This window comes from Coregonus clupeaformis, unplaced genomic scaffold (genome assembly GCF_020615455.1).
Source record: "Coregonus clupeaformis isolate EN_2021a unplaced genomic scaffold, ASM2061545v1 scaf4886, whole genome shotgun sequence".
Taxonomy (NCBI): Eukaryota; Metazoa; Chordata; class Actinopteri; order Salmoniformes; family Salmonidae; genus Coregonus; species Coregonus clupeaformis.
The window spans coordinates 374-12,695 of NW_025538340.1; the positions used below are offsets into that span (position 1 = coordinate 374).

Sequence of the window (12,322 nt, forward strand, 5' to 3'; positions counted from 1 at the left end):
TGCTGAGTACCCTGTTTAGTAGTTTTGTGTTTTTTTTGGGAAAAGGGGGGTTTAGGCTAGATGCCCTTGGGCGTACATTACCCGTAGGAAGAAATCTGTCTATAAACACCAGTTAGACCTGAGCGGACCACCCACTGTATTTTTTTGTATGGTAGCAGTAGCCTAGCGGTTCTTCAGGCAGGCTAGATCAGTTTAGGGGGTTTTACACTATTGTTTCATTTCTTGGGTCCTGCTCAGCCCTTTTTCCCAAACCCTTACCGTGTGTTCATAAATAAACACTTTGTGTTTGACGGTAGTTCATGGTAGTTGTGTCTTATTTGTTCTCACTATTCCATGCCACACTTATAATTTACATGAATTTATGTTACGGGTCTCATGTCCATCCACCCTAGATGTTTAGAGCCACGGGGTTCGTAACATAAAGTGGGGGCTCATCCGGGATCCTATCTATCCCATGCTAGTCATGCAAATTAGTAAGTGTCTGGTTCAGTGTTGAGCTTGGCAGCTGTACTACCTGTTTTTTTTGTGTGTTCAGTAGTCGACGGCTCGTGTTGCTAGTAGGATGGCTACTTTTGAGTTGGAGGCATTTTTGGAAAACCCTACGTGGGAGGTTTTGATAATTGCCGTAGAGTGGATCTACAGGCTTTGGCTGACCACTTTTCTGTACCCATACCGAGGGGTATAGTGAAAGCAGAAGTTAGGGAAGTAGTGTTAGCGATATTGTTAAACGGCTAGTGCTTGAGTTACCGCGCCTGAGTCTGCTGCTCCTGTAGGGGATGTGGTTGCTGTTCCTGTAAGCCCATCAGTGTCTGAGGACGAGGCTAAGGCTCCAGCCACATTGCCCCGTTATGACCCCACTCTCCCACTGACTGACAGTGATGCCAGGATCGATGTCGCTCGACGCGGCTCCAAATAGAGGCGGAAGAGCGGGCACAAATCAGGCAAGACAAGCTGGAGATGCGTAAAATGGAACTAGAGGCAGAACAGGAGACGCGTAAGCTGGAGGCAGAACAGGAGACGCGTAAGATGGAACTGGAGACGCGTGAGGGCTTGATCAAGAACTGGAGACGCGTGAAGATGGAACTGGAGATGCGTAAAATGGAACTAGAGGCAGAAACAGCGAGGTTAGTCTCTGCTCATACTATGCCTGCTAGTGAGCCAGCCTCACCAGCGGTGTCGTCTGCTACATTTGATATTAGTAGACAGATCACCTTGGTACCTGTGTTTAGGGAGTCAGAGGTTGATTCCTATTTCAGTGTGTTTGAGCGTATAGCGGTAGCATTGAAATGGCCCCGACGAAGGTATGGTGCCTATTACTTCAGTGTAAGCTAACAGGTAAAGCCCAAGAGGTTCTGGCAGCGCTACCTCTTGAAGACAGTTTGAATTATGAGGTGGTCAAAGCTACTGTTCTTCGTGCCTATGAGCTTGTTCCTGAGGGGCATATCGACAGAGATTTAGGTCTCATAAAAGTCTCCTACTCAGACTTATGTGGAGTTTGCTAGAGACAAAGGAAATCTGTTTGACAAATGGCACAGTGCTAGTAAGGTAACTGATTTTAACTCTCTCTACGGGGAGTTAATCTTGTTAGAAGAGTTTAAAAATTGTTTACCGGAACGCATTGTAGTTTATCTGAACGAACAGAAAGTATCCTCACTGTCGGAAGCGTCTGTATTGGCAGACGAATTTGTGTTGACGCATAAGAGCGTGTTTTCGGCTCGCACGGAGAGCAGGGCTGCGGAGTTGCTAACTTTTAGTCCTAGTCGACCAGCAGTACATCCAGCACGCCCAAAAGATGTGCGTCACTGTTTCTATTGTCATAAGGTGGGACATTTGGTTAGTGATTGCTTTTTGCTTAAACGCAAACCGGGGATGCCTCAGCACGCCAGGCCGCCAACGTGGTGTTGGGCTGATTCGATGCGGTTGTAAGGCCGGAATCAAGACAGAGGCCTCATAGTGAATGTGGTTTGAAAGTCCCTGTCCCAGATCACAGTTATGAACCGTTCATTTTTGAGGGGTTTGTTTCTATATCAGATGACGAAGCGTCTCAGCGTCCAGTTAGAATCCTCAGAGATACTGGTGCGGCGCAGTCGTTCATACTAGCTGATGTGTTGCCCTTGTCTAATAATACATATTGTGGTTCCAGTGTGTTAGTACAAGGAATTGAAATGGGTTTCGTCCCAGTGCCATTGCACTTTGTGAACGTACACTCTGAGTTAGTCAGTGGATTGTTCAGAGTTGGCGTACGTCCGATGTTGCCAGTAAAAGGGGTGACCTTTATAATGGGCAACGATATTGCCGGAGGAAAGGTAATACCCATATTGGAGGTGTTGGATAAAAGTGACCAGTCTCTCTCTGAGGAGCTGGCACAAGGTTATCCAGATGTGTTCCCGCTTGTGCTGTCACACGTGCTCAAGCACGCACAAGTGGGTGAAGTGATAGATTTGTCGAACACGATTCCTATTCAGAGAGTGTGACCCAGAGGATAGTTCGGGTGCTACCTCTGGTAAGCTGGTGCAGTCTGACCAACAGCCCAGAGAAAGGAAGAAGGATGTGGAACTTGTTGCTGAAGCAATACAGTTACCAGTTACTCGTGAGCAGCTGATCGCTAACCAACAGGTTGACATTAGCCTGGCTAAATGTTTTTCTAGTGTTGTCTCAAAAGACGAGCTAAAGAAGAAAAACATGGCATACTTCATTGATGGTAATCTCCTCATGCGTAAATGGACATCCCATGTTGACGCTGGCGGAGATTGGAATGCTGTTTACCAAATAGTGATTCCTACAGCCTTTCGACAAAATGTTTTATCCCTCGCTCATGATCACCAGTGGTCCGGACATCTGGGAGTCACCAAGACTTATGATCGTGTTTTGCGACATTTCTTTTGGCCTGGTTTAAAACAAGATGTGGCTCAGTTCTGTCGGACTTGCCACACCTGTCAAGTAGTTGGGAAACTCGAACCAGGTTATTTCCCCGCGCCTCTTTGTCCCATACCGGCCATAGGTGAACCATTCGAACATGTGATGGTTGATTGTGTTGGACCATTACCAAAAACAAAATCTGGTAACCAGTTTATGTTGACAATTATGTGTGGCTACCCAGGTACCCAGAGGCCATTCCTCTGCGAAGGATTACTGCTCCGGTGGTGAGTAAAGCGTTGATCAAATTCTTCTCAACTTTTGGATTACCTAAGGTGATACAAACTGATCAGGGTACGAATTTCCTTTCTAAACTTTTCAAACAAGTGTTAAAATCCTTGTCAGTTACACACCGTGTGTCAAGCGCATATCACCCAGAGTCTCAGGGTGCGCTTGAACGTTGGCATCAGACCCTGAAGTCTATGCTCCGTAAATATTGTTTGGAATCTGAGAAAGATTGGGATGAGGGAGTTCCTCTAGTGTTGTTTGCTGTCCGTGAGACAGTACAGGAATCCCTAGGGTTCAGCCCAGCTGAACTGGTGTTTGGACACACCATGAGAGGACCTATAAGAAAGTCCCTTAAGGATCAGTTTTTGTCACAAGAGTTGTGTGTGAAAGAAAATGTGTTGGACTACGTTAGTCGCTTTCGTGAGCGCCTACATGCTGCCTGTGCCTCTAGCAAAGGAAGCGCTGTCTTCCTCACAGAAACGGATGAAACGACACTATGACACACAGGCTGTTTCGTTCACTGCAGCCAGGTGACCGAAGTTCTTGTGTTGTTGCCTGTGCCAGGAGCGTCATTGTCAGCACGTTTCGCTGGTCCTTATGTCATTGAAAAAGAAACTAACTGAAACTGACTATGTGATACAGACTCCTGATAGAAAACGCCAATCTCGTGTGTGCCACGTTAACATGTTGAAGACATACCACAACAGACCCGTTACTCAGGTAGACAGTCCAGAGAAACTGGCCGAGTCGGCTGTCTCTGTTGCTGCTACGGCTGTAGTGGGAGGTCATGTTAATGATGTGGACGGAGATGGTTTGGAGTTGCGCAATACTCAGCAGCAGTGTGCTAGATTGCCCAATTCAGAGATGCTGCTGTCTCTCCCGTCAAGCCTGATTCATTTAACGGACAGACAGTCAGATGATATTGTGAGACTATTACACAGCTTTCCATGTCTTTTTAATGATGTTCCTACATGTACAAATGTGTTAGAACATGACATTAATGTTGGAAACGCCTGCACCTATCAAGCAACATCCTTATCGTGTCAACGTCGCTAAGAGAAAGATAATGAGGGGTGAGGTCGGTTATTTGCTGGAGAATAACCTGGCTATGCCAAGTTCAAGTCCTTGGAGTTCTCCGTGCATTCTGGTTCCTAAACCTGATGGGACATCCAGATTATGTACGGACTATCGGAAAGTCAATGCTGTCACAGTGCCCGACACACACACACACACACACATATAAAAACACACCCACTCCCATACACACAGAAACCCACTACTTAACAGATACACAAACACACACATTCCACACACACACACACACACACAGGAGGACCGCACTCAGCATGCAGTCACACATACACACACACACACACTTTTATGAATAGATACTCATGAATAAACACACACAACAGGCATGCAACTGGTGACTGACGCTATTCCCATACACACATTTAATAACGCACATTCATAAACACACACAACAGGTATGATAATGCAAAGCAGCACTAATATTGTTGGAGCTAGAAACATTGGCATTTCGCTGCACCTGCAATAACATCTGCAAAACTGTGTACTGAGACCAATACATTTTGATTTGATTTAATATTCAATTAACATAACTGCCACACACCTAATCCACAAGGAGAACAGACAGTGTAGGAGGACTACAATTGTTGCCATGTAAACTGACTGAAATTCTACCAAACAATTATACAGCCTTAATAAATTGTTGTTGTTTTTTTTTATTAATTCAAAGTTCTTGTAGGTAAAGTATATCCCAAATGAAATATCCCAGCATTTAAGAAGCACAGGCTTTACTTTACAGCTTAATCCCTGTAAGCAAATAATCCATATGATTACTTCAGACATAAAATAATAAGTCATCCAAGAGAAGGGAACTCCATCTGTCATCCATTGTTGTTTTTGGAGTGTGGTGTACTAAAGTACTCACAATGCTCTGTAGAACAAATCCACCAATAGACGGGTGGGTTGTTTAGCATGCACAAATATGGAGCAAAACATGCAGGGTCGGCTTAGAATCAAAGGATTGTTGACAACATGTAAACTATATTTCCTCTCTAAATCTTTATTGAAAACATAAATCATTTTGTACAATGAGCACTTTTTGTCTCTCAAATACATTGTTACAGTTGTTGGTTAGCTATTTAGCGAATTTTTGCCATATTAGCATAGACGTGACAAGAGTCAAAACACCTCAAAACAAGGTATGTATCGATAACAAGATACAACGAGCTGAAACGAGCCACCTACGATTCCCCACATGCCAGCTTCTTGTCATTGTTGCTAGCTAGCTGACATGTTCGTGACATTCTCAGCTAAACCGTCTATACAGTTATGAAAGCTGAACTAAACATCGCCAAACATCGTCAGGGTAACGATGACAGAGGCTAGTCGTCTGGGTTTACGCAGCAAACCAAGCTAATTCCGTTTGAAAAAGTGTCCCACTCGCCACCGAAAGGACTTGGGGACCTCTGTGAAAAGTTCAGCCGTCTCATCTCTGGTTACCATCTCTACCAGAACACTGATCTGACTGCTGCTACTAAGGCCTAGAAACAAGTATGCATCCTCCTTCCGGTAACACTTTTTTGGATAGTCCATCTGTAGATGCTCAACAGACTAGCTACAGACTATCAGTAACATTTCAACCAACTATCTACTAACCCTAACCCTAGCCCTAACCCTAACCCTAACCTTAATCCTTATCTTAACCCTAAACTTAACCCTTACCTTAACTCTAGCTCTAACTCTTAACCTTAACCCTTACCCCTTAACCCTTATTCTAAACCTTACCCTAACTCTAACCATAACCTTAGCAAGCAATTGCTTATCAACAGATAGTTTGTTGATAGTATGACCATCTGCAGAGCATCTACAGATGGACTAGCCAAATAAAGTGTGACCTTCCTTCCTTTCATTCTCACCAGCGAGTGAAGATTGAAGCTTACAGAACGGAGCTCTACCTCTGTTCTCCAGCCTGCTGTAAGATCAATAGCCATTTCTTCCCGTCTCTCTGTGGCCCTGATAACTGCCTAGGAAACACAGGGATGACTGTTGAGGGCCAAAATACTCTAACTTGGTTCTGTTTTTATATCAATACGTCATGACTTTTGGTTTGGGTTTTTAATACGGCATGACTTTTGGATTTTAATACAGCATGACTTTTTAAGTTTGGATGTTTAATATCAGGCATATGTGTTCTGAGACACCATCAGTGTATCTTCACAGAAGGCAGATCCCCTAATGCCTCAGACAGTCTGAGTGTTTCTGATAGAGAAGTGAACCTGACACACCAGAGCTCAAGATAGAATGTGTCTCTGGTTAGGTTAGGTGCTGGAGGGCAAGGGTCTTCAATGGCTTTTCAGATTCAGGCCCTCATAGACAGAGCCTGGAGTTATTCCTGACCATATGATCTGACCAGTAAAAACTGTGGGTCTTATTTTGGGTCGTTCCATGTCATTTCAGCAAGCCATGACACCCACCACCTCAGATTGTTCTGAAATCGTGTATGCTGTCAGAAACAGAGAAGATAAACATTCCTGCAACAACTAGGGCCCTGAGTTTATCCTGATCAGGTCATGTGATAGGGAAAACTCTTAGCCCAACTCAAAGGCCAACTGAAGGTAATAAACCATCACCATGGTAACACATCTTATTGACAGGTGGTTTAAGGTTGATTATGGGACTCCTGCATTGGTTTTCCCATTGGTTCATTGATTGATTGATTTGGGGGGCAGGCAAGTCACTTTCGCCTGCCTGGGAAAAACTGCTGACGCCAGTTTAGCCATGTATCGGCTTCTCATCTCAGTCCCCGACCGTCCCCCGGATTGATTGTTCTTGTTTTGCATCTGATAGAAAATGCCACGTACACACACACAAACACACTTAGACACACACAGACACATACACAAACTCCAGCAGCCAGTGTTTAACAAATGGTAAGACTTTATTTGGATAGTCTAAGAGCTAGGGAGACTGAAAGAGAGCAGCTCTCCAGTTGGTCTGGTCTGTGACTCATTGACACCTTTCCTGGTCAGAGGAATAAGGCAACCTCACAGATTTACACATAAGAGGGAACTTTATTTCCAGAGGATATTTGCAATGGACGTACTCCTGAGTGGCGCAGTGGTCTAAGGCACTGCATCGCAGTGCTAACTGTGCCACTAGAGATCCTGGTTCGAATCCAGGCTCTGTCGCAGCCTGCCGCGACCGGGAGACTCATGGGCGGCGCACAATTGGCCCAGCGTCGTCCAGGGTAGGGGAGGGAATGGCCGGCAGGGATGTAGCTCAGTTGATAGAGCATGGCGTTTGCAACGCCAGGGTTGTGGGTTCGATTCCCACGGGGGGCCAGTATAAAAAAATAAAAATAAAAATATGTATTCACTAAGTCGCTCTGGATAAGAGCGTCTGCTAAATGTCTAAAATGTAAATGTAAAATGATGTAGTTCTGTACAAAGATAAATATGAATTAATATACCATTCAGAATAAACATAGCATGACAATGAATTGGTAATCAGATACGACAGCATAATAGCAAGTGTAATATGTATAACGTGATAGTGGCTTAAGCAAAGGACTGTATAACAATATAACACATAGCATCAACTACTATTAACGAGAATAGCAATAGTATTAATAACAGTAAATGTTTCAATAACAACATCACACACTTCTGTCCACGTGGAGAGAGACTGGGGAGGCTCTGACCTGAGCAGGCAGAATGACTGTCAGGTGTCCTGTCCCCCAGCAAACTCCTTGACAACATATCGGTGGCCTGGTAGCAGAGGTCAATAGGAGTTTGGGGAGCCAGTTTATGATCCCCTAGTCTTTCTGGCACCATTGGGAGATGGGTGGAGTGAGCTGCATAAAGTTACAAGACTCACAGGCAGGGGAATCTGTAACAGAGACCTGTGATTAATTAGCTTCTTGTCCCCTTCTACAAATGTCAGACGACTGTTTACATAAACGCTCAGTGAAGGGATGACAATCGACAGTACCCAAGTCTAACAAGAAGTTACCTTCTGTATCAACCAGAACTCAGTGCTGCGATGGATGCTTTCCAATAGACTGGAACACATCAAGTAAATGTGGGGTCTATTCTAAACTTCTAACACATGACAAAGTACATTATATGATTGACATTGTCATACATCATAAAAGGATAATGTTACTTGGCATATCCTCACGTATGAGTTATCAATTGCCATTCTAATAGCACTGCTAGCTAATACAGTTGTTACCTACAGCCATTATACTAAAAACCAATAGGCTGTTTCAAATCATACAAGTTGCCGCCGGATATGTATAGCATATGCAAAGTGCCTGGGTACCTCAGTCTCTCTGAGTAAAGGTGTCTTGCCAAGGACACAAATAGAGACTTATTCGATTTTAATTAGCCTTCCGTCTCATCTCTCCATCTGCATAAAGAAGCATCTTGGCAAAACAACCAACGAGAGAGACAGGGAGCGTTCATCATGTGAACGCCGTGGCGTACGCCCATTTGGCCCATTAGGCGTTTGATAAATGTTCGCCACCGCAGCAGCGGCGACACGGGAGTGGGAACATCAGAGGAGCGGCGGGCGGCGATAACGACACAGCTACGATCATAAACAGATCTGCTGCTGTGACAACCGTCAGGGTGATGAAAGCAGACAGAGAGAGAGGGGAAGAAGAGAGAGAGAGAGAGAGAGAGAGAGAGAGAGAGAGAGAGAGAGAGAGAGAGAGAGAGAGAGAGAGAGAGAGAGAGAGAGAGAGAGAGAGAGAGAGAGAGAGAGAGAGAGAGAGAGGAGAAAACGATGGTGAGCATTGAGCAAGACAGGGGCGGGAGAGGGGAGAGGAAGAGACAGAGACAGAGGAGAGAAGATGGGAGAGTGACTACGAATGGACGGAAGGGTGAGTAAGGCGGGACGGGAGGAGGAGGAGAGCGGGGAGAGAGGGAAAGAGGGAAAGAGGGAACTGCACAGCCCCTCTCCATCATCTTAAATGCTCCACAATTAAAGAGAGGCTCTGCAGATCGCATGCAGCCCGGGACTGTCGGAAGGCCCCTGAGCCACGGCTGCCTAGAAATAAGCCTGTCTTAAACACGAACAGCGGGGGAGGAAAAGAAGGAGAGAGAGAGAGAAATAGGGAGTGAGGGAAAGAGAAGGAGAAAGAAGCAAGGGGGGCTGGAAGCAGAGGCTTTTTTAAATTTTCACATCAAATTATAGCAATTTTTTCTCTCTCTTTCTCTTTCTCCTGCTGGACCAGTACACATATAACTTACTTGCTGGAAGTGTAACTAAAGTTAATTAAAGCTCGGCTGCACAGCCACCCTGCCCCCAATAGGCACCGCCCACCCCCTTATCCAATCCACTTCTCTTCCATCCTCCCTCCTCTTCCCTCCTTCTCCACTAAGGCTCATGGCTCTTGTTTGTTAACATGACTAAAGGAATTTGTTATCAATAAAATCACACCAGAGGGCTGAAATCTACTGAACTGTGGATAATGCGTTAAAGCAGTGAGAAAGGCAAACACGACTCAGACTTGCGTATTTCCTTCTAAATAGGAGTCAGAGAAGAGAGAGTCATAGAGAGAGAGAGAGAAAGACAATCAGACAGAGAGAGAGAGAGAGGAGAGAGAGAGAGAATGAGCGAGAGAGAGCTGAAAGAGAGGGAGGAGAAGCGAGCAAGAGATGAACAGATAACCTTAAGGCCCACAGGAAAAGCCCAACCCAAGAGAAGATCAGTAGCTTCGCCAACATCTCCCCTCACAGCAACAGTGTAAGCTGGCAATATTCTGAATTAGGAAATGCGTAATGACCCCAAAAGCCTTTTGGGGTGTTCAGCAAGAGAAAACCATGCATCAACTGAGTCTGAAGAGTGTAGAGTTCAAGATTAGAGAATACATCCTCTGTGTAGTTTGAGGAGGCTTACAAGATAAGTCCTTGATGCTCTTTCGGTCAAATGCATCAAAATAAGCTAGTGATGCTCATTCCCACATGAAAAAATACTATAGTGTATCCTATGGTCGGATTACTATAGTATTCACTGTAGTGTTTTTGCAGACTTTATTGAAGTATTCACTGTAGTGTTTTTGCAGACTGAAGTCTGTAAAAACACTACAGTGAATAATGTAGTATTTACTGCAGTATACTGTAGTATTTACAGTAATGTTTTTGGGGACATTACTGTAGTATTTACTAAACTGTTTGTTTTATTATCTTTGACATAGAAGTGGGGGCTTTCTCCATGAGGAAACCTACTGGAGAAAAACTAAAAGAACAAATGTTCCATAACCGGTACGTAGGTACAGTGGGGGAAAAAAGTATTTAGTCAGCCACCAACTGTGCAAGTTCTCCCACTTAAAAAGATGAGAGAGGCCTGTAATTTTCATCATAGGTACACGTCAACTATGACAGACAAAATGAGAAAAAAAAATCCAGAAAATCACATTGTAGGATTTTTTATGAATTTATTTGCAAATTATGGTGGAAAATAAATATTTGGTCAATAACAAAAGTTTCTCAATACTTTGTTATATACCCTTTGTTGGCAATGACACAGGTCAAACGTTTTCTGTAAGTCTTCACAAGGTTTTCACAAACTGTTGCTGGTATTTTGGCCCATTCCTCCATGCAGATCTCCTCTAGAGCAGTGATGTTTTGGGGCTGTCGCTGGGCAACACAGACTTTCAACTCCCTCCAAAGATTTTCTATGGGGTTGAGATCTGGAGACTGGCTAGGCCACTCCAGGACCTTGAAATGCTTCTTACGAAGCCACTCCTTCGTTGCCGGGCGGTGTGTTTGGGATCATTGTCATGCTGAAAGACCCAGCCACGTTTCATCTTCAATGCCCTTGCTGATGGAAGGAGGTTTTCACTCAAAATCTCACGATACATGGCCCCATTCATTCTTTCCTTTACACGAATCAGTCGTCCTGGTCCCTTTGCAGAAAAACAGCCCCAAAGCATGATGTTTCCACCCCCATGCTTCACAGTAGGTATGGTGTTCTTTGGATGCAACTCAGCATTCTTTGTCCTCCAAACACAACGAGTTGAGTTTTTACCAAAAAGTTCTGTTTTGGTTTCATCTGACCATATGACATTCTCCCAATCCTCTTCTGGATCATCCAAATGCACTCTAGCAAACTTCAGACGGGCCTGGACATGTACTGGCTTAAGCAGGGGGACACGTCTGGCACTGCAGGATTTGAGTCCCTGGCGGCGTAGTGTGTTACTGATGGTAGGCTTTGTTACTTTGGTCCCAGCTCTCTGCAGGTCATTCACTAGGTCCCCCGTGTGGTTCTGGGATTTTTGCTCACCGTTCTTGTGATCATTTTGACCCCACGGGGTGAGATCTTGCGTGGAGCCCCAGATCGAGGGAGATTATCAGTGGTCTTGTATGTCTTCCATTTCCTAATAATTGCTCCCACAGTCTTCAAACCAAGCTGCTTACCTATTGCAGATTCAGTCTTCCCAGCCTGGTGCAGGTCTACAATTTTGTTTCTGGTGTCCTTTGACAGCTCTTTGGTCTTGGCCATAGTGGAGTTTGGAGTGTGACTGTTTGAGGTTGTGGACAGGTGTCTTTTATATTGATAACAAGTTCAAACAGGTGCCATTAATACAGGTAATGAGTGGAGGACAGAGGGGCCTCTTAAAGAAGAAGTTACAGGTCTGTGAGAGCCAGAAATCTTCCTTGTTTGTAGGTGACCAAATACTTATTTTCCACCATAATTTGCAAATAAATTCATTAAAAATCCTACAATGTGATTTGTCTGTCATGGTTGAAGTGTACCTATGATGAAAATTACAGGCCTCTCATCTTTTTAAGTGGGAGAACTTGCACAATTGGTGGCTGACTAAATACTTTTTTTCCCCACTGTATGTAGGTAGGTAGGTAGGAGTGGGTTCTGAACGGAGAGTTCAGAGCTTCTGTTCTTTTCCGTTCAAATATTTTTTATTGAACACACACAAGAATGGTGTATAGGTATGAAAGACACGTGTACAGTTCTTATCTAAACATAAGAGAACAGATATGAACAACAAGACCCAGAGTTCTGGGCACAAAACAAATATTACAAAACAAGACATACAGAACAGGGACAGGTAGAAAGAAAAAGGGTGGATGTAACCCCCCACTTATACTTATACCCCCCTTTATCCCCCCCTTATTCCACCCTA

The 12,322-nt window shown here is 44.4% G+C and overlaps 1 non-coding gene across 1 annotated transcript; it reads right to left on the reverse strand.

Moving 5' to 3' along the window:
- Window positions 1–10,379: 10,379 nt before the first annotated feature.
- LOC123490803 lies at window positions 10,380–10,434 on the reverse strand. Its single transcript, XR_006661049.1, has one exon. It is a non-coding gene; the product is annotated as a U7 small nuclear RNA (small nuclear RNA).
- Window positions 10,435–12,322: the final 1,888 nt, after the last annotated feature.